The sequence below is a fragment of the Pipra filicauda genome, unplaced genomic scaffold (assembly GCF_003945595.2).
Source record: "Pipra filicauda isolate LSUMZ 115617 unplaced genomic scaffold, ASM394559v2 scaffold182_size1470994_pilon, whole genome shotgun sequence".
NCBI lineage: Eukaryota > Metazoa > Chordata > Aves > Passeriformes > Pipridae > Pipra > Pipra filicauda.
In genome coordinates this window covers 222169-242830 of record NW_024104290.1, presented here as the reverse complement: position 1 = coordinate 242830, position 20662 = coordinate 222169, and the positions used below count along the sequence as shown (strand labels likewise).

The following is a 20662-nucleotide window of genomic DNA, read 5'->3' as shown; positions in this document are numbered from 1 at the left end:
ACAAAGTGTATTATGGCTGTTGTTTGCTGCCAGCAATTTACATAAACCCACCACAACGCATTGCAGCCATTAATTCAGCACTAAGGACAGCGGCAGGCAGATAAAACTGGGGGGGGAAAGAAGTAAAAGCCTGTTTAACTTGTGAGCAGAGACCTTGTACTTGTTGCAGAACCTATGCAACCCAACCTGAGAAATGCAGAGAGGAGTGCATTGGACCACATGTAAGCTAACTTTTGGATCCAAATACGTGTCTGAATATGGCTGGAAATGAGAATTTATTTGTGTGTTCAGTCTCTACTTCAAAATTCAAAAAAGTTAGAATCCATCTGAAGGAAGGATGACCCTTTGTTGTTCTTGGTGCCCTGAGTCACTCTCCAGAGTAGTGACCATGGGGACAGGGTTTATTCTTCACCTGAGGGAAAATCATTTACTTTTCCTGTACCTCTCTCTCTTTTTCCAGCCTTACCTGCCTGGTTTTAGGGGATGGGACTTTCTCCAAGACAGGGATTACGTTTACAAAGGCAGGCTGGAGCAACTCCCAAAGTTGCTGTCACAGTATAAGTATTAAACACACCAGGCAAGACATTGAAAGCATAAGATGACAAGCGGATAACTTTTAATTGGCGCTTCCTAATTTATCCCTGCTAGCACAGTAACCTCACAGCTCTCCCTCCATGCCACCTTTTTGTGATATCAATCCTGGACTGTTGTTTCTTTGCCATCAGACATCCCTGACACCTCCCAGGCCTTCACCAGGAGCGTCTCAGGCTCTGCTGATGTCGCGTTTCACGCTGTCGCCTCCTGTCTCAGAACATGATATAAAAGGCTTTTGTCTGCAGACAGGAGCTCCATCCCTGCTGACCCAGCCTCAGCCTGGAGAAAAGGGCAAGATGTCTTGTCAGGGACTTCAGCAAACAGCTCGACAGCTGTTGTGAGCAGCTGAGAGGAAAGGTCAGAGCCAGCCCTCCCCTGCCACTGGTGGATGTTTGCTCTCCTGCTCTGCCAAGGAGCAACCTGAGCTGCAGCAGGAAGGGCCAAGGAAGAGGAGGGTCAGGAACAAGCCACACAAATAATGTCAGTTTGCCCAAGAAAGGAGAGAATTTGGATTTGCAAAAGGCTGAGGCTGCCTCTCAAAGCAGTGAAAACTTTCCAGAGGAAGGGTTGATGGCTGATCCAATTAATGGACCGGTCACTGATGGTCGTTTGTTTTTACAAAGTGCCCTGGGATTCCTTGGGTCATTAGAACCAGTGTTCTGCAGGAATCCCATTTCTTCTCCTGCTTCTTTTGGAGGCATTACAGAACAGGGCATGAATGTGGCTTGTGCCATCTCCTTGGGCCACTCTATCCTTTTGGGAATGGCTGGTAATGAGGATTTCCACTCCCTACCATTGCTGTGCCAGTACAGAAGCAGCACATTTCTGTGAGGTTGTCCCAAGTGTGGTGTGACTGTCAGTGCCAGTTCTTGGCCTGTACTGGGATTCTGACACAAGAACCAGTATCAGACTCGGGAGATGCAAATCACCTCAGCCAGAGGAGCTCAGATGACTGAGGGAGTTACATGTCAGCACTTCTGTCTTCCTGACAGGGCTATTAAAAGCCCTGCTGATACTGCAGCTGGGGTCTGTGTCTGCAGCACATCTGGATGTACTCGAGCTATCTTTGTGCTGGAGAGCTTGGGCACCAAAAAAACTCCGAGCTGCAGCAGCACAGCCCTCAGTACAGTCAGCAGAAACCTGCCTGAGAACCTGGAAAATGAGCTGCTGGCTCCAGTGCTGCCATCCTGAGCTCCTGTCCACTTTGGCATGCCTTGATTAACCAAGCCTGCATCCCTGTCATCCCGTGGCAGTGCAGCAGTGAACTCTGTATTGCAGCATTCCTTCCCCAGTCTGCACTTTCTTTGCTCTCTGGCTGTTCCATGGCTGTGCTGAAGGCACTCGTGGCCACTTCAGGGAAGTCTGGTTTGCTTCCAAGAGCTTTCTTACACAATTCATACTTATACTCCAGCTGTAAAATTAACAGACTGTTTTATTACACGGGCTATATCATTTAGGAGAACCCATCCAAAGGCTGGGAGCAGTTTTAATCCCAGCAGAATGACACCTTGGCAGTAAAATGCCTTTGCTACTAAGATTCTGTTGGAGGTGTTTGCTGAGAAGTCCTGAGCAGGTTGTTCTGGCTCCACGTTGCACAGGAAGATGCAGGATAGGATGTCCTGATTTGGGAGCAGCACAGAGGATCAATGAGGGTAGTCCTTCCCCAGGAGATGCTGTGGGAAAGGCAGAATTGGGGCCCTGGTGGAGGCACTGCAGTGCCTGCTATATTGAGGAGATGGCACTTGGGGAGTGTCGTGACACTGCATTTATTAAAGCCTGGCACCATTCCCTTCCCCCACACCCTCAGTGTGACTCAGTCCAGTGAAAAATACCCACCAACCCCACTTTTTTTCTCAATATGTACATTGTCACAGAGCGAAAACTGCTGCAGTGTGAGGTGGGGGGTCAGAAATGGCTCCCAGAAATTCCTCCTCTCCTCAGCAGGCTGAGTGGGGGCGACTCATCTGCCCCCTTACTTGCCTCTGACTCAGCCTCTGAGATAAAAGACCATTTCCAGAAAGCACTGGGGTGAAAATATTGCAGCTTGCTGCTGCTTTGCAGTTGCCAGTCTCACTAATTTCTACTCTGATGTCACCAGCAGTGGCCCCATTACTGTTATTTATAGTGTTTGTGCCGTGGGCTCTGGTTGTGCTCAAGGCTCTGCAAGGAAGGGAAGAGCAGCTCCAGCACTTCCAGTGACGGATCCCTGAGCCTGGAGTGTATTCCAGGTTCTCCATGTCCCACCTGGGCTGTCTCTGTACCTTGCTTTGCTCCAGCAAACGGAGCCATCCCGAGGCTTGTTTGAGTTATTTAGAACTTGGTTTAAGAACTGCAGTAAGTCATGAGACCAAGCAAATCCAATAAAGGCGCTCCAGGGGAAGGGAGTCTGCAAAGCCAGATGCAAATGCAGCCAACCAGAAACCAAAAATATATTAGTACTGAGAGAGCAGGCAATTATTCTCCTATCAGAGTCGCAGGATTTTCAGTGTGTGTGACTTCAGTGCTACTTCAGGACAGCCAGGCATCCATTTTTGGCTGAAAATGAGGAGGGCCGTGGTTTCCTCAAAGTCTTTGCCTGCATGACACCCACGAGCTGCCATCAATCAAGGCATTTAACAAGCACATGCCAGAATGGGGGAAGGACTTTTGCATCTGCTCACCTGAAGTGTTGAAAAATCATGAGTCAGGCTTTTTGTCTGATCCCATTAATACTAAAATTAAAAAAAAATAAATAAATAAAAGATATGATGAAGAGGCAGCCAGGGCTTGGGTATTTACCTGCAGAGCTTTAAATCTCTGGAGTTTGTGTCTTGTAAGCTGTGCTGCCTGACAGCTGAGCTCCTCAGGTGATCTGATGACTTTGGGAACTAAGGCTCTTTAGAGAAAGCACCAAATATTGCCACAGACAGTACATCTGTAAGCACTGGAAACTCTGCAGTCAAAAATATGTCCCAGAAGAGCTATTTCAGCACTTAGGCTGATCTTCAGTCTGAAGTGTGCACTGTCAGTGTACAGGAGAGAGACTTGGGCAGACAAACGTGTCTACAGCACAGGCCCTTGTATCTTTGAGACATCCCATAAACCACACAGCCTGGAATCAGTCCCTGGGTGGAACATTTTTTTTTCACAGTGAACTCGTGCCCTGTTCCTCACACATTTCACATTTTCCTGCAGTATTTCAGCTTGTAAGAAGCCTCTCAACGTGTTAATGATCTGGAAATAATAATAATGTTCTCAACCCAGGGCCAAGAATCCTCTGTCTCCCTGCCATCCATAATGATGGGCTGGTTAATGGATGTGTGTGAGGTGGGCTCTCAGGAGCCCTGGGGGATGTGCAGAGCTGCACCCAAAGCACAGTTGCTCGGCTGCTCCTGGAGAATTTGAGGCTCTCTCCAATATTCCTCCCTGGTGATGTCAGTCTCAGTCACCCACAGCAGGTTCTGGGTGTCCTGGTTTCTCCACAGGGATCTTGTCCATGTGCTGAGAGCCTCCCTGGGAAGAGATGGATGGCAATGCAGGAATCACATGTTTGCAGAGCAATCCCCAAGCGTGATGGAGGAGGCTGTCAATCAGCAATTCTAAATCAAATATACCACAGTGGCTGCCTGTGGTGTCGTTTGCCTCTGGTATCAATTATAGTCTGCCACATCACTCCAAGAGCCCTGCTCCACGCTGCTGGCATTGCTCTCTCCATGCCAGATCCTTCTGTGGATTTAAAGGCTGATATTGCCTCCCAACCCAGGAGAAATCCCATTTTTAGGGACACTTTTGAGAGTGATTGGTCACAGCCATTAGGCCAAACACACGGCTGGTTCTGCCAGTCAATTCATCTTCAGTTCTTCAAAGGACCAGAGCTAAAGCAGCACAATCCCTGGGCTGGATCTGGGCATCTCAGGCTGGGAGCTGATGGCCTGGTTAAGTGGTGTGAGCAGAGTGGCCTCCCCAGGCATTCATCACCGTGAGACTGAGCACAGGACTTTGGGCTGTTTTTTGCAGCTCTGTCAACTGGGAACTGGGTGTTTTGGGGGCAACTCTTGTCTTCTCCCTGTAGCCCAAAAAGTGCCCCTGCTGAATAAATATAATAATAAAAGTAGTAATGCTGCAGTGCCTCCAAAGATGAGGTTGTTGATGAATTTATCCTTACTGCTTTTTTCTTTTTTTTTTTTTTTTTGAGATTTTTGGATGCCAACTGCCATTTTAGCACAAAGGAGTATTGATCATCATCATGCATCTATAATAGAGTAAGTTGTTATTCATTTCCTTATTGCTTCTCTGCTCTGAGATGATCCTTATTAGGTTCCTCAGGGGGCAGGTTAATAAAGCTCTGTCTATTTGGATTAAATGCTAAGGGAAGCATTACCTTGGTACAGCCCCAGTCATGGCCAAACCCATCCTTTGGCTCAAGGCTCCAAGGCTCTGTTCCAGCACATCCCCTGAGTGCCAGCCTGGGCTTCTGCAGTGATAGATCCTCCTTTTCTTTCTCTTCTGCTGAGTTTTGTAACTTCCAGTGTGACCTGGCATTGCCACCTGTCACAGAGCCTGCTTTTCTTCCTGAGTAATGTCACAGGACTTATTTTTATAGGTATATTGAAGATAATGATCCCTCTTCTGAATGGGAGATAAGAGTGAGACAAAGACAGAGCTGCTGGCTTTTAACTGACATGAAAAGCTTCAGATACCACTGTGATGAGGCCCATATATGAAGACAGAGCCGTGTCATGACTGATAAAAGAGTGAGCAATGTAGCAACTTGGATATGAACAGTGACCTTCTCAGCATTAAGCACATTGCATTATGTTGCAGGAAAAAGGCTTAAGACCCAGACTCTCAAAGGTGACAAAGTGATGCTGAATTCAGCAGCATTTGAGCATGTAAATACCTTTGTAGGTGTGGACATAAATGCCTTCCTTAATTGGAATTTACAGGAGTGAGAAAATGAGGCGTTAGCAGGGTGGAACATGCTCTGCCTGTGGTTCTGGCTCCCCTCTCCCCTGTAAATGCCATTTTGCATTAGGGGCTGCACATGTTGCCAGCCTTGCCCCAGGCAGGGTTAGTGCACAGCATTCCCTGAGATCTGCCTGGTTTCAGGGAGCCACTTTTCACCCTGGAGAAGGATCAGCCCCGGGGAACAGTCACAGGGCTCTCTGGAGCCACCGGCCCCGACTGTCCCTCCCCGGCTGGAAATGCAGCAATCGACAGATTTGTGATCAAGAGACTGGTGATCGACAGGTTTGTGACACGGTGGTGCCACTGTGGGGTGTGTTTCAGCCACTTCTCACCCCAGCACGTGGAAAAAAAGCACAGCAGGGAAGCAAAAACTTGTCAGTTGGAAGAGGGGCAGAGCAGGAGAGAGGGTACAGGGGACACTGCCGAGCCTGAGAACCCCCAGAGCTCAGCAGCACAGGGGGACACTGTTCATATGGATCTTCACAGAGTTTCTTTCCTCCATCCTTTTGTTTCCAGTATTTTCTGGCTCCTTTCTCCTGCAAGAACAAAGTCGGCAGAGTCAGGAAACCTCCTCCCTCCCCTCCACATCACTGGCCAGACTGTGTCTGAAACCCAGAACAATCTCACCAGCCTTTTACCCACCTTAGGCCAATTGTAGTGTGCAAAGCACTTGCTTTATGACTTTGCCATCCTTTCCCATACAGAGAGGGAGAAGGAATCTCATCTAATATTAATCTTCCCTCCGTGGATTCAGGCTGCTTCTGACAGTGTATCAATTATTTAAACTTGTTTAAAAAAAAAAAAAAAAAGAAACTTCCAGGATTAAAGAGATTAGTTTCTTGTTGATTTTGGTAATTCCTCCTGCTTTTGCATCTCTGAAGCTGAGTGAAACACAGCTACCGAGCTCCTGTTTGCTTGGAGTGAACATGGAAATTCTGTTTCCACTTCTAATTGCCAGGTTGGTGTCTGAGTGCAAAGTGGGTATTAAAGGAGCTTTGAGGTGGCACTTTTAGGTGAGCAATCACTTGTAACACCACACGGGGAATATTGATTGCGTGTTTGTGTGCGCTGTTGGGATCTGTCTGCAGAATTTTATATCAGGAAAGTAAATTTTAAATAATCAGCAGCACTGGCAGGTTTTGTTTGGGATGGTTTGCATTCCTTAGCTCCATAAAACGACCATTCCCTCACCAGTCCCTCCCTGCAGACACTTGAGGTGACTCCACTGACAGATCCAAGGAGCTCATGTGCTGCTGTCACAACTTTAAGTGATGGCCAGGGATGATCTGTTGTCCCCTGCACTGTGTGTGTGGCTGTGGAGGAACAGCTCACCTGCCCCAACCGGGGCTGCAGCTGACACTTAAGAACGTCTAGAAAAGGGATTAAAAGGAATAATCAAAGAGCTTGGAACATCAAAAAGCAAACAGGTCTATGAAATAAACATGAAAACCCTGGGAAACCTCAATCCCAGCGTTAGCTGTCTCCCAGCCAGGCATTAATTCAGTTTTGCTCCCCGGGAATGTGAACTCCTTAACTGGGAGCTTTGCCTGGGTGCTCCCTTTGCTCAGCAGGGTGGGCTGAGCTCTCCACTCACCACTCCAGCAGCAAGGAATGGTTGTGCCTTCCTGTGACATCCCATAAATGTCCCTTTGCCTTAATTAACTGGTCAGACAACCTCGCTTAACGAAGGGAAGACTTTGGGACGTTCACATCCGAACCCGAGTTTCTTTAATTACAAATTAACCAGGGATAAAAAAAAAACCCTCCCTAAGCTTTTCTCACTAAATATTCGCTGCTGGAAAGAATCAGACTGGCCACTATTTTTCTCCCCAGCTGTTTTCATGCTGCATGATGGACTTTATCCATCAGCCCCAGAAACCAATCTTCTCCCAGTGCCCAGCACAGTCCCCATCAATCACATCCATGTGCTGGAGCCTTCCCTGTGCCAGGGAACGTCACAGCTCGGGGAGGGAGGTGGAGATGCACATTCCAAATATTGATCCTGCCCTCCTGCAGCGAAAGGATGGTGGGAGGGGAGAGCAGGGAGAGATGGCATGTGTTGAAATGTTTTATTTTTGTTGTCGGTGTCCCTGGCTAGGAACTGATAAGCTGCAGGAGCTGAGAGAACAGAGGGAGTCTGGCATGAAAGGTGTGTGGGAGAAAGGTCAGGGAGGGAGGAAAACAAAATGGCTTGTTGTTGGTACCATTATTTGTATTACAGGAGTGAGATCAAGCTTTTAGATTGCACGTTCTGTCCACCCACTGTGAACACCTTTGGAAAGGTCAGGATCATTATCTTCATTTTCCAAATGGAAAAGCAGAGGAAGGTTGAACTTGCACGAGTCAAGCAGGCCCAGACAGAGGTGAGAAATGAGCTTTTCTCCAGGATATAAAATAACACTGTCCCCCCCAGGTTGCATTGCCTTCCCTTTATGGAACAGAGTGCATCTGAGATCAGGGTCTCCCTGGGCAGGGTACAGTACAAGGAATACAGGAAGAAAACAGGTTTCCCAAAGGTCCCCGCACATTTTCCTTTTCCTGAGCTCTCTCTGTTGTTGTAGGTCATCAGCTGTCATGTGGTTTTCCATCTCAGAGCTTTAATTTGTGCTCTGTGTACACACTCGAGGAATGTGTTCCAGCTGTACATCACTGGGAACCAGGGGGAACCCCAGGGAAGTGAGGTGCTTCTCCAAATGTATTTCACTTCATAAGATGAAAGAAAGGAAGAAAGAAGAGAGGAAAAAAAATATACAGAACCACTGATTTATTTTGTATGTATTTCACACTTCATTGATTTCACTTGAATTGTTCCTCATGTTCCCCTTCCAGCACTGAGAGATTTTATTCACTTGAGGTTTCTTTATGCCTTTAGTGGGTGCTGAGAGTTCAATCTCTGAGTGTTTCTAGTTGTCTGCATTACCTACTTGAAGAAATCAGGTTAAGGCTGCACAGGCAGTCTAAATGTTGCTCCATGTCAGGTTTAAGGAGGCTGAGACTTGTAAAACACACATTTACCATCCATGGCATCACCAAGCTCTCTGTACCTGTCCCTGCCCGGGCTGGTGCATCCTGGTTCTTGTCCAGGATGTGAGTTTTGCTTTAGGAACTTTCTGGAGAATGAATATCTGCAGATAACCAGCTGCCTGACTTTACAAAACATAAACAGGGGACACCTCAGAGCAGGCTTTGAATGATGGCACAGAGCTGTGGGCTCTGTCTTGGTCCCTCTGAATCACAGATTCTACCTTAGGTCAAAAGAAACACTTTGCACTTTTACCTCTATTTAAACTGCATCTATCACACATGTCTTGAGTGGGAAATCCACCAAAAAGAGATTTATCAGGCTTTTCCAAACTTATGCTTTGAGCAGCCATAGAAAAGCAAGATATTTCATAGGGATTATATTTGCACTGGTGAAATATCTGACACTTCTTGTCATACTGTTTGTTTCCCACCTGTGTTAGTCAGGTTTCCTGCTGATCTCAATTCTACAAAACCACAGCAAAACCCATCCTTTCTGTCATTAGGCTCCTTAAGTAGAAAAATGTGTATTTTGTCCAAAATCAGCTGTGGAATTAGTGGCACAGGTACCTGTGTACCATGGCCTGTGAGTCCCATCCCATCCTTCATCATCTGAGTAGAATAACTTTTCTGTGGGACCAGCAAAAAACAACATTAGAATAAAGTGCCCAGGGAGGGGCTGGATGGGGATACAATGGTAATTAAGATGGCAAAGTTCTGTGAAATCAAATCCCCACATGCTTCCATGCCTTTCTGTCCCTTCAAAAAATGTATATACTCTGGATGCTGTTTTACCCTAATTGGCTCTTCATCCTGGCAAGCCAGAGAGTGATCAGCTGCTTTTTTCACTGCCTTTGTGTCCCTGCTTCCCATCCTAACCTGGGGTAGTCTTCTGTGAAATTGTTTTCTCTGCAGAGACGGAGTTGCCTCGTCTCTTGTAGCTCCACTGGAATAATCCTTGGCTCTGTGCTAGAAAAGCACCGAGTGCAGCCACTGAAGGGAACCCTGGGGGAGCAGAGGCATCTGCACACACACACAGCTCCGTGCTGGGGGAATTCAGCCAGCTCAGAGAACACAGAAACTCGCAAATATCTCTTTCTTTCCTTTAATGCTTCCTCTGTAGTGGAGGAGAAAAGGCTCTGGGAGCAGCCAGCCAGGAGTGAGCAGGAACAGAGGGGCACTGAAGGCAGGAGCAGGGGAACACCTGAGGAGCAGGTTGGTTTGCAGGCAGGGCACAGAGAGACCTGGGGCAGTGCCAGCATTGTCCTCCCACTGACCTGGCTGCAATTAGTACAAGAGGTTTGGTCCCAGGTGCTCTCAAGTGATGGAAATAATAACCTCAGACTCACCCCTGTGCTGCAAGAAAGATCTAGTCCCGATTATTTAACTAAATAAAGGCTCCTCATCAATGTGCTGTGACCAAGACAAGCAGTGCCCTTGTTTTAGCATGGAGGTGAAACACAGTTCCTCTAACAGATCTCCCAGCTCCTTTAACAGATCTCCCAGCTCCTTTAACAGATCTCCCAGCTCACTGTGGAACCACAAGGTGCCAAAGCAAGAGGAGGCCCAGCTGATCCATGGGTGTGATTTCCAGCCAGAAGAGAGCACTGTGGTGGGCCTCCCTCACACCACTGAGGAATTCTTTTCCCTTGCTAGATAAATGATGACAGTAATACCGAGCTCAACAATTCCCAGTTCCACTGGAGAGCATCTCTCTCTCCGAGGTGGCCAGTAGTGATTTTCAGATGTTATCGGCACATCCTGCACTTCCAGAGTCCTGGCAGCCAGTTCATTGCTCCCCGTGGAGAGAATAGGGCTCCTTCCAGAGCTTATTGTCACTATATCAGCTCTGTGCCTCAGGTTATCAGCCAGCATCCAAATGACAGTGCTGAGGAAGATGTTTATCCCATGCTCCGATTATTCAGTAATTTCCTGCTATTATTCTCTTGTATTTGCTTCTGAACCCTGGCCAGTGCCAGCAAGAAGATTTGGGCTGATAGCCACGCTCCAGGAGCACAGCAGTGCCCAATTCCTAACCTGGCTGCGACCTGTGATGTGCTGAACTTTAATGAAGTCTGAGGGGGAGATGAAAATTTTCTGTAGTTGTACCAGCCAGAGCAGATTTCAACCTGAAATCCATTTGTAGACATTTCTTTGACATAGTTCAAGACAGAAGGATGTAGAACAGGAACTCAGGAGCAGGGAGGCAGCAATTGCCATGTAATTATGGGGTCTGTCACTTAACATCTGTGTGTGATAGGTGTCCTAAAAAAGGAGAGGTTGTCGTTTGCATTATGGATATGCTAATTTGTCATGCTGACAGACAACAGAATCCCGGCTCCTACAGCCATTGTAACTAATTAAACAGACAAACCAATCAACAGCCATGGCAGATGAGGAATTTTAACGTGAAGAATTAAATACATAGAGTGACCTTGCAACAGTGCTTAGTATAATTTTATTTGATACCAGGGCCTTAGGAGGAAATTACTTAAAAAGCACATAAAGCATGACAAGGCAGTAATGACAATTTTGCCAGGGTTCCATGGCAGCTTTCATCCACAGGGATCTCAAAGCATTTTATCAGCTCTCTGGATTCACTTCAAGAAAATGAGAATGCATGAAAATGTAACTTGGAGAGCAGAGTGCATGACCAGTGCCTGCTGAGGTCAGTCCAGTGCCTGGGTTGGTTCAGGCACTGAAGATTAACTCTTTCTTTCTTTGTCCATCTCTGCTTGTTCTTTGTCTTGTTCATCAGAACAAGGTCAGAACACAGAACCTCGTCAGGGCTGTGCTGTGATTAAAACACTGTGAAGAAGTCTTTTGTACCCTCAATTTTAATTTTTGCTTTACTTTTCCTCTAAGCTGCAGAGAAGGTACATCTCCTGTTCAGGACTCAGCACCCAACAGCACGAAGATTTACTTCCCAGCTTTGTTTCTTTAAAAGTGGTGAAAACTGGGCAATCCATTGCCTGTCTCCCTCATTCACAAAGCCATCTGGGTGCCTCAGCTGTGATGGATCATTTCAATATTATGCCTTCTGTCCTGCAAATGGAGCTTTCCCTCCCCTTTCGGATCAAAGCTGCGAATATTTGAGCTCCCACTGCAGCCAACCAGACATGAGGCTCCCTGACAGCACGTCTGTGTCAGGGACACGTGACAGAGCTCTTTGCTTTGCTGGCCCAGGCAATAAATAGTGTGGAGCCAGAGCAAGAAGCACTGAGGGGGATTTACAGAGCGTGGCATCATATGGTTTGTAGGCTGGGTTCATCCCTGGGTTAGTGCTGTGCAATTCCGAGGAATTATCCCGAGCAGTGAATCTGCTCCAGTGGCAGAGATGCAGGGCTGGGATTGCAGCCCTGGCTGTTTAACTCGTTCTCATCCAAAACACAGAGGAGCTGGAAATCCCCATGGGGCTGGGGGTTTATCCTGAGCCTGGGTAATCCATCCCAGAGGATGGGGGGAACTGGGAGACAGGGACGGGGCATCAGCTCAGGTGCTGTCGAGCTGCTAAAGCAATAAACACAGTAAAACAAATCCATCCTCCAGAGGGATCCAGGTAACAGCCAAAGGAACACTGCCAAACCTCACAGGAAAAGCATTTACGAAGGTAAAGTCTGGGAAAAACTCAAGGAAGGTGCCCAGCAAAATTCGGTGAGGGGGCAAATTAATTTCTCTGTTGAGAAGTTCAAGGCAAGCTACGTTTAAAAACAGTCACTGTTCTACTGCAAAACCTCTTTAAAACTCAACTTTTAAAACTCATTTAAAATTTAGAATGCTCTTGTTATTAGAATAAGAATAGAATATTCTTATATGAATGTTACTAGAATGCTCTTGTTATTAGAATAAGAATAGAATATTCTTATATGAATGTTACTAGAATGCTCTTGTTATGAGAATAAAAATAGAATGTTCTTATATGAATGTTATTAGAATGCTCTTTGAGCACTTGGAGCAGCCAGGCAGCCAACATTCCTGGTCCTTAGGAGTAGGAAATAGTATTGGCAATCCTGGGATTCATTGCATCCTCAGCAGAGAATCTCTTTTGGCTGAGGGGTAGTGAAACTGGAAGGGGTTAAATGTTCAAACTTTCTAATCAGCCAAAGGTTCAGAACAAACAGTTTGATGTGGGATCTGCTCTCCTCTTGGAGTGGAGTTCTGGTTTCTTCACAGTCATTCTTGTAACCTTCCTGTGCACACAAAAAGCAGTAAAAGCATTTAGGGCCTGTGGGTGTTTTTACACAGGATGAAAGGTGGAATCCCAGGCTCCATGGAATTTACCCACTGGGTTCCATTTTGCAGAACATCCATTCCTATGGAAATCCCTGAATTTTATCAGGTTGTCAGTCTTGTTTATTTAGAAGGAAATTAAGCCTTTTGATGTGGGCTGTGCCTGATAACTGGACCATACACAGTCTTACAGTGACAAACACAACCATGTGCACATGAAGTTGGGGTTTTCCTGAAAGCAAAATTCAAAAGCAGCCCTTGCTGAAGGAGGTGTGTGGAGCAGGGAGTGAAAATCAAATTATAGCTGTCACATCTCTCTGATACCTTTGTGGCCTCTGTTACCAAGGCATCTGAGCTCTTCCAAATCACCAATTTTGCCTGCACAACCCTCCTGTCCAAGGTAGAAGCAGCTCCATTACTTTAAATTTGTTCTTCCTATGGAGAGTTAAACAGAGAGGAGGGAGAGAGGCACGGAGAGGCCAAATAAATCAGGACCATTTACAAAAAAGGTTGAAAATTAAAAGAGAGGGAGGGGAAAGAGGTGAGTGCTCACAGTAAAACGAAAAATGAAGAAGTGCCATGATAAAAATGATACAGTGGCCAGGCAGCCCAGTCCTCAGCCTTGAAAACCTCGTGAGTAGAACACTGCTCAGGGAAGATGGATTTTTTCAGTTAACCTTGTTCACAGCAACATCTTTGCAGGTCAGAAAATTATTACCTTCTCACTTTCCAGCTCTCAAGCGGGTTCCTGAATATCTTTGCATATGGATGGGTAGGTTGGCTTGGCTTGGGCTGAGCTGAATTGGCAGACACAGTCCCTAAATCCAGGAATATTGTGGAGTATCACTCTTTTTTGATAAGAACGTAACAAGGAAAAAAATCCTCCCTGAAACGAACCCAGGGGCCACAGGATGTTGCCATCAGGCTGTTTTTCAGCCCTTGACCAGCTGAAAGAGCTGCACTGCAGCACAAGTGCCTGGAAAAATTATGAGGACTTCAGCAAAACTGCAAAAGCTCCGGGAGCAAGTTGCTTGTGAGTGCTCCCTTCCCATCTGAAAGGATTCATGACCCTTCCTTCTCCACAGCTCAGCCCTGGACGTGCTTTCAGCTCCACTCTGCAACTGTGGACTGTGGAAAAGCTCTTCCCCTTGACAGCTTTTCCTTGGCCACTGAGGTGTTCTGGCTGTGAGGCTGGAGCCCTGAGTCCTCAGCCAGGAAGGGTTCTTTTCACGGGGGTTTTTGGATCCTGGGCAGTGGCATTTTCGTGTCACAGGTGTCACCACACTGGTGCAGGGGGGTTGTCCTACACCCAGGAGTGAGGGGTGGTGCTCCACCACTGAGCAAATACAAACTGGTGACATGTGAGGAAAGGAAAGTGCTCCACAAGGAAGAACATTCCACCTTCTCCCTCCAAGCCAAAGGGAAAACAGCAAAATCTCCCAGAATCCTGCCACTTCTCACATTGCCAGGCAAAGAAGACACAGGGGATAATAGTGGCATGTTTGTCTAGTGGACTTATTACAACTCACCAATGCAATTTCATCAGCAAAAGCAGCCAAAATTGATAGAGCAAACAAAGCACTGCAGCCTGGTGGTTATTGATAATCCTTGCCCACTGGATGCTTTTGATCCTGAGGCAAACACGAGAGCCAGAGTGTCCTCAGGCAATTGTTTTTAGGCAGATCCACAGCAGCTGACTGGGGAATAAGGATTCTTAGCTGCTCTCAACACTGAGCATTCACTTGGGATAATAAATTCAGCTGGTCAGACCTTGCAGGTCCTCACGTTTCACTGAACTGCTTCACGTGTTCAGGTCTCAGAGAACCAGGTGGTTCCTTGCCAAAGGAAAAACAAGCAAAAATCTGGTCTGCAACCAATGCCCAGGGTGCCAGGGCAAAGAAATGACCAGAAAAGCCTGTGTAAAGGCAACTGAGAGCACGAGAGGTCCTCCCTCATCCTTTCAGGATCAGATCCTGCAGCTGATGAACTCAGTAATAAATTGCAGAACCATATCAGATCAGGAAAAAAAAAAAAAAAACTAGATAGAGAAGCAGAAACATATGGTAATGAAAAAGCCTGCCTTGAGAAATGGAAAATAGACCTATTCTGGCTTTAATAATGTGTCAGCCTTTGTATGAACTGGCCCAGAGCCCAAAGAAATGGACTGTTGCTTCCATTTACAAGAAGACCAGGTCTGACTTTCTGATGGCTCTATAAATAAATGCTCCATTATCTCTTACAAATATATTTGCAATATGTTATCTGACCCCGGGTTTATTCATTCACAAATTTGGTCATCTTTTACAGCAGAAGCTGGTCTCTTACTTTTATCTGGGGTTTTCAAAGTCCTGCTCACATATCAGTGATTTCAGCTTGTTAAATGTTACTGAAAGGAAGCTGAGGTGTGGAGAAAGTGAAATAAATGTATCCAAATTCATGCTGTGAGTCAGAAACAGAGCCAGGAATAGACTGGCAACGAATATACCAGGAATGATGAAAGGTCAGGATAAAAATCAAGACTCACTAGTTGGTTGAAGCTTCTTTACAAGGCAATGCCCTCACTAGAGCGAGGATTCACCACATGAATGAGGAAAAGCTGATAAAATGGGTATTTTTACACTGTTTACACTGTCCTTGTCTCTGTTTCCCTCTGATCTCCTGGATGTTTGTGCCTTTCCCCCCATCAGAAGGGGTGCAGCACTCAGGGACAAGCTTTTCAGCAGCAGCTTTGGAGGACGGGGGTGCCTCAGAGGGACCTTTGGCTCTGTTTTTCTTGCAGGGGTTTGTATCATCCCCAAGCACATCACATAAAAGAGTCACTGCTTGATGCAATTGGCGTTAGTTCATTAAGCACAAGATATGATTAACGTGAACACTTCTTTAATCAACCAGGGGTGCTGCTGCAGGCACTTGAAAGCTCTGTGCACTTTGAGCTGTTCTCCACCTTGCTGCCCTGCCCAGATCTGTGGGAGGGCAAACAGTTCACAGGCTCTGCACAGAGTGATCTGGAGCCTTGGTAGCAGTTTTAATACTGGATCACAGGAACTGGAGAAGAATCTGCTCCCTCCCTGGAAATAATTCCCTGATTTCACAGTTAAACCACGTATTTGGGCTGTTATGCACCCAAATTATTCCGTGAGCTGAGGTGTGATGAGCTGTGTAAAGCTTTAGCAGGATGGGGAAGGTCAGGTTGGCAAGGCCCCTGTTTCCCCCAGCAAACCACTGCAGTGCAGGTCAGAAAAACACAGAACTATTTTAATTATGGACTCATAGAATGGTTTATCCCCTTCTTTCATGGTTCCTTCAGCACCTTTCCAGCCAGTTTGACACAACAGTTCCTGTTTTCATCATTAGCCCCAGAGGCATATGAACAGAAATGGTCCTTTCTTGCATCTTACCTTGTAGTAGCTTGTCTGGATTTCAGTGTTACTAATCTTGTTTTCAAATGAATTTTAAATTAAGTGTCTCCTCACACTTCCATTCTTCTTTTCCTGGGCTTAGCCTGGGTGAGGCTAAACCTCACCTGCCCCTGGCTGCAGTGGCCCAAAGTGTGGCTTTGTCCTTGCCCTAATGGGAGTTCCTCTGACCAGGGAACAAATTATTCTGACCAGGGAACAATCCAAACAGAGTCACAGCCCCTGCTTGTAATTCACTTTGGCTCCTCACTGCAGTCTGCTGATTCTCCCTTACATCTCTGCTCATTAGGGATCCAGATAACAGACTATCATGGGCTGAGTAGCCTTATCCTTAAGAGATAAAACTAATCTGTGTGCTTGGATCAGCAGCCCTGTTCTTCCCTGATCTCACCTCGGAGAGCTCAGTAATTGCAGAAACACCGAGAGGGAGCAGGTGAGAAATCCAGGGAATGTGTCCCTCTGGCTCCACCCTCTGAGTCCCTGGGCTTGCTCTGCTCCCTGGCCACATCTTTTCTGGGCACTGTGGTTTTCCCTCCTGAATCGTAAGGAAATGGTCTTGTACAAGAATTCTTTTGTTCAAATAAACCCAACAATAACCACACTGGGTAAAAGAACCCCTTGTACTCAAAGCTTAACTGGTACAATGGGCACCCTGAGCAAAACACTTTCCTTTCACACTGATTTCCTCCCTTCTCCCTGTTTTGACCTTCCTTTGTGGTTTTTTCCTCAGAACAAAAGGAACATCCACGTGCTCTGATGGCCTGGGTGTCAGACAGTTCTCTTTTGACCCTGCCCTGATGCAAACAGTGAAAGCAATAAAAACAAGGTGGTTCAAGTCGAAGTTCAAGCTCTAAACCAATTTGGTTCCTGCAAATACCACTTGGAGCTTGCAAGGATAGCTGGGCTAAAGCTTTTAATCTCACTTGGAGCTTGGTTTTGGGGAGAAACCCAGCACAACCCATAAACCACATCCAGATTTCCTTGCAGGCTCACTTTGCAGTGATTATCCAAACCCCCAGTGATGTGGCCATCCCTGAACTCAAGGCCAGAAACTGTCACCTTGCCTTGGTGCAAATTTATACCAGAGCTTTTGAGACAGAGTTTTCTCCTTTCAGCTCGAGCCGTTTGAGCCTCTGACTGCAAGCTGAGGCTGCAGGGTTATAAATGGAAAAACAAAGAGGCATCCAGTTTGTAAAATCTATGGCTTAATATCGATTTTGGCCATCCCATGAATTGAAACAAGCCTTCTGTGCAGCAATCCTCCGAGGATGCCATGTTCCCCTCTCCTCTTGACACAACATTTTATCGATCCCCGCGTGTTTGTGCCACATGAATGATGGATTATGGCATATCAAACCTTGCAGGATTCATTTAATGCCTTTGAATAAAACATCTCTCACAGATTAACGGAGCAGTTTTTAAGTGAACAACCATTTTCATCTGTTTTAAATTTTCATGGGTACTTTTCTGGAGAACAAGTACTTTGTTAATAATTGAAGGCAGCGAGACCTTGCTAATCTCTTTGGATTTTGATAAAGTCCTGTTGCACCCCATTTGTTTATTTTTGAGATGCCAGCATTTATGAAAATTCCTTAAATTTACTTCCCTCCCTTTGAAATGAATAATCCTGAGGTTACAGAAAAAGTGATCATTTATGTACCAGAAAGTGGAATTTCATTGTGCCCAGATAGCCATAAATGTGGATTGTGATGGGTTGAATGGATGAGGGGAGGGAGGAACACTTTTCAGAGGAAGCAGAGAAGAGCAAGTTTAGGAAGAGAGGAAGGTGTAGAGAGAAAGAAGCAGGAATTAGAAGAAAGAACTTTTTCAAGTACAATTGCTTCTTCACACACAGCTCCAGGATTACATTTCAGAGGAGAAGAGAAAACCCAAATGTGTACCTGATTTCTTTTATCATCATCAGGGCAATGTCAGCCCTTGGAATGCTGGTCTCGAAAATATCTTGTTCCAGCAAGTTTCATTAAATTCTGTGGTCAGATAGAGCATGTTTTACTACAGGGATCTGATAGAGAGTCCTGAAGGCTCCCAAAAATGCTGTACATTAGTCACACATGGTCAGATCAGCAAGTGAGTGAAGAGGCTTTGGCAGCACTAGTGGAAAAACCCAAAATAAATGCATTAGGTGCCCTCCTGAGAGGATGTTTGTGTACACAGAGAGAAGGATTACTTGTCTACCTCTGTGTTACCACAGATTTTTGTGACCAGCAGGTTTTGCTGTTTCTAACAGCTTTTGAGCCATTTCCCTTTCAGTTCTGCAACTGGTAATTGTCTTTTTTTTTTCTTTTTTTTTTTTTGGAAGGCTCTGCATTAAGAGGGTAGAAATCAAACACTCCTGCCATAAACTGCAATCCCTGCCTCCCCCAAGGATCTCTTTGAAACGCTGCTTGTAAACTGCTTGTTGATATTTGACCGTGAGTCACTTCTGCATAAATCTTTGCCAGGTATCAAAACCATGGAGAAGATGCTGGAATGCTGAGATAAGTTGATGTGTCAGTGGGAGGAACAGAAATTGGACTGGGCAGCACAGCTTGTGTTTGGAGAGACAGTGCTCTGTGTGAGTGATTTCAACCAACAAGTTGTGAAAACCTGTTGTGGGAAGGAGCTTAAAACAGCTCTGCATTAAATCTTCCTGGAGAGGAGCAAATCTTTTTTCACATTTTTAATCAAGTTGCTGCTTAGCTGTTTACTGATGAGCTCCTGACAGGGGAGAGAAAAAGGCAAAATTGGTGCACGAGGCAGATTTTTAATGGAGCTGCTGTTATCGAGCTGAGCAGGTTGAGTTTGATCAGTGTTTAGGGTAGGACTTCTCAAACAAAAAATGCTCAATAAGAACATCAGTGCATTAAGTACTTCTAATCAGGTCCTTGGCACGGGAGGATGGTCACAGAGGGTGGTATCAGTCCCTGCCATTTGGTTGGATACAAAACTGGTTGTGTGAGTACCAGTGATCTGGGACCGCTTCCCATTTGCAGACTAATATTCTTCCTATCTCTGCTCCCCTTGGATTTGCAGGAGTTACAGTTCCTTTCACTTCCTATCTCAGACTGTGTGGCATCATCCTTAAATAGCTGTCACATTCCACCCAAGGTGGAATTTGCTTCGTCTCAGTGGCGGATAAAGTGATTTGAGTTTTTGTACAGGAGAGAGACCACGTGGAGACTGGGCTGGTCTCTGGGCCATTCCCTGGCAATTTCTGCCACCTCTGTGGCACAAAACTGGATTATCCCTTTGCAGACTGGCTCCCAGAAGGACATGGCATGGCTGTGTCTGTCACCCCATCCACAGCCCTGTGGGGGCACGTTCCTGAGATTCCTCCTCAAAGCATTACTGACTCCTGGAGTGCCTCTGGATCGTCCTCCTTTATGCCATGGGCTGCTCCCCAGTGGCACCAGTCACGATGCCAAGGTGGGACTTTCACCTCAGCTGGAATTTTCTCCTGACCCTGCACATTAAATGCACAGGACCAGTTCTGTCTGGGGTGGGAACTCCTGCCAGACAGGGAAGAAGGAAACAAGCAACTAGTTGATGGGATAGTTCCCACATGCTCTGTGTTTGTCCAGTTCAGTTGTACACGAAATCAGTTCCAAAACAGTCAGGCAGCACTGAATGCTTGGGAAAATGCCACCTAATTGGCATTTATTATTCCTGCTGTATCTCCAATTACAGTCTTTGGCTCAGGCACCTACAGACAGTGAAGGAGGTTCTCCCCTAGGGCAGGAAATATCTGGCTGGTTCTCTCCTTGAAAGTGAAATAGGGGCCAGTTTTCATCTTTCCATTATGCATTTGTTTAGAGCAATTGCCTTTCTACCAGGTCAGCAGTTTGTCCCCATGTATCTACTTGTCTCTGAAAGGTATGAGCTGCCCTTCCTGCAGTCCAAACCCAGCTGACTGTGACTGATGGCTTTGCTCAGACCTTGGGAACTTCAGGCCAGTGCTTCATCTGCACAGGAAGAAGGATTTAGCCTTTTTAGAAAACAAATTACTTGTCTGGAAGCTCCCTCTGTCTCTGGAGGAAAACAATCAGTGCTCCCACCACTGCTGTGACCACAGGCTGGAGAGTTAATGGGAGTTCAGCTGCAAACCCTTTGGACTTGTGTGACTTGGGCTTTTTTGGGCTTGAACTGCCAGTGATGTCAGTGCTCCTGTCACCTGGAGCTCTGGCCTCCTGATGAGCCTATTTTTGCCACTGGCTTGTCCCAAACTGACCTCCTTTAGCTGCTGCTTCCCAAATGCACAGTCTCACACACACTGTGTCACCTGGGCACGCAGTGACACAGTCCCAAATTCACAGGAGTCACCTCACTCTCTTCCTTGTCCCGTCTTGTTGCACTTACATTAATTTTTATGAATTTACAAACAGAATCAGGTCTGTTAAATGTCCCCAACACCCAGGCTGTTGTGATCACGTGCTTTGTAGGTGCAAGTTACAAGG

General features: G+C 46.2%; 1 long non-coding RNA gene across 1 annotated transcript in view; it reads left to right on the top strand.

Annotated features, from left to right (window-relative positions):
* The window catches only part of LOC120323003, a 51356-nt gene that overhangs the window by 4769 nt on the left and 25925 nt on the right, over positions 1 to 20662 (top strand). Inside the window, exon 2 of the long non-coding RNA XR_005563043.1 lies at positions 4769 to 4835. This is a non-coding gene — a long non-coding RNA (uncharacterized LOC120323003). The remainder of the gene's footprint in view (positions 1 to 4768; positions 4836 to 20662) is intronic.